We start from the raw sequence: 2023 nt of genomic DNA on the forward strand, positions 1-2023 counted from the left end.
CCGAGCCGGGGGGCTTCCTCCCCCAGGCCGGCGACGCGCGGGCGCTGGCGGATCAGGCGCCCCTTTACGTCACGCATAGAGAGCACCCCGGGGACCCCCGTCCAGCCCCGCGAGGGAGCACCCCGGGGACCCCCGTCCAGCCCCGCGGGGGAGCACCCCGGGGACCCCCGTCCAGCCCCGCGGGGGAGCACCCCGGGGACCCCGTCCAGTCCAATGGGGATCCGCTGGGATGGGGGGAGCAGAGGTCGGGAAGTTCCAGGCGGCCCGGGGCCAAGCCGGGCCTCACCTGCTGGCCTCACCTGCTGGCCGCCCTCCGTGCAGCTCTGAGAGCCCCAGCCCCGCTGCTGCCCTTGCTGCACGCGAGGGCTGTGCTGCTGGGGCCGGGGCAGAGCCCGGGCCCCCCACCCCGCCAGGCCTGCTCCTCACTGTCCGTTGAGTCCGCTGTCCCCGCCAGGTGCTGCCCCCGCCAGCCACGGAGTGAAGCCTGCCCCCTTTCTCTGTTTCCGTCCTTGTCCTTGGGGCCTCCTGAGTGCAGCTCCGGTGGCTGAAATGCGCAGGTGTGTCTGCCCTTCTGAGGGGGCCTCCTGCCCGGGGTTGCCCGGCGGGACCAGGCCCAGGCCCGGGGCCCAGCACCACCGACTCTGTGGGTCCCGGGAGCAGGCGCCCCAGGGCGTCTGTGTGGAAGCAGGGGAAAGCTGCGCCGGAGAAATAGAGAGCTGCGGTTTTGAAAGGGCAAAACAGCCAAGAAGCCAATGATGTGCAAACATCTCTGTCACCGTTTCGCAATGACATTCTACAAATTTGGAGTCAACCTTTATCCACAACTCAGGGTTGACACACTACACTCCCCGGGGAGCCCCGGGGCCCTCAGGGTGCCTCCGCAACCCCTGGGCGTGCCCATACCCTCGGGTGTGCCCCCATGACCCCGGAGGTGCCCCCTACACCCTCCAGGGTGCCTCTGCGCCCCCCAGGTGTGCCCCCCATGACCCCTGGAGTGCCCCCTATAACTTCCAGGGTGCCCTCATGATCCCAGGCATGCCCCGTGCCCCCGGGTGAGCCCCCCACAACCCCTGGGGTGCCCCCTCCACCCTCCAGGGTGCCCCCACGCCCCCCAGGCGTGCCCCTGCGCTCCCCACAGTGCCCCCAAGGTCTGCACCCAACAGACGCTCTGCAGCCAGCACATAGGGCCCCTTAATGCCTCCGGACCCACGACGTCCACGCAAGGCCAGGAGTGGACAGGGCACAGCCCCGCCTGCCTGGACACCAGGAAGGAGGCTCCTGAGGGACAAGCCCTTGGCGAGCACCGACCTAAGCCACGCGTGGCAGAGCACTCCCGCAGGGCCGAGGCTGCTGTGGCCTCAGGCCGTGGCCTGTGGGCCGGCCTCCAGCCCAGCGGCCGTGAGCTCAGGGGCTCTGTGTCCCTCTGTGTCTGCGTGTGGGGAACAGCGCCGGTGCTGCGTCCACCGCTGTGTGGCCGGTATGGGCCCCTGCGCCCCCTCCGCCCGCAGCCCGCACACCACCGGGGTCAGTGTTTCCCCAAGTTAAACGTCACGATTTGGAAGATGTCACAGACTCGCAAACCTGCACTGGGAGCTGCGGGCTCCAGAGGACGCCGGGGGCTGGGCACCCCCAGCAGCTCGGGCCCGGCCGCCAAGCACCGGTCACTGTGCTGCATTGACAATGTGATAAAGATTCTGGGGAAGAAATGAGAACGGGGTGCTAGTGTGGCGGTGGCACTTGGCCTCGCCTCACACGGTGGAAAGCGGGGTGCTGCCCGGCTTGCTGCAGGGGCTGCAGCCAGGGGCCGCCCTTCCTGGTCTCCCTGGGACGCAGGTGGGGCCGCTGAGCTCCCAGCGGGGCACCGCTCGTCCTGCAGGACTCGGCACCTTGTCTCCTTTCTGGAAACCAGAGCGGTGCCAGCTGGTGGCACCCGAGGGCGGAGGCCTGGGGGCCTCCTGGGCAGAGACGTGGGGACCGGCAGGTGGCCTGGACAGCGCCGCACGGGTGCCGGCCGTCAGGGCGG

At 69.9% G+C, this 2023-nt stretch overlaps 1 protein-coding gene across 1 annotated transcript in view; it reads right to left on the reverse strand.

The window, feature by feature from the left end:
* CDC16 (cell division cycle 16) overlaps positions 1–2023 on the reverse strand; it is an 8625-nt gene that overhangs the window by 4226 nt on the left and 2376 nt on the right. The gene's annotated exons all lie outside the window — the stretch shown is intronic.

Source organism: Condylura cristata, unplaced genomic scaffold (genome assembly GCF_000260355.1).
Source record: "Condylura cristata isolate star-nosed mole 26May11 unplaced genomic scaffold, ConCri1.0 scaffold00081, whole genome shotgun sequence".
Taxonomy (NCBI): Eukaryota; Metazoa; Chordata; class Mammalia; order Eulipotyphla; family Talpidae; genus Condylura; species Condylura cristata.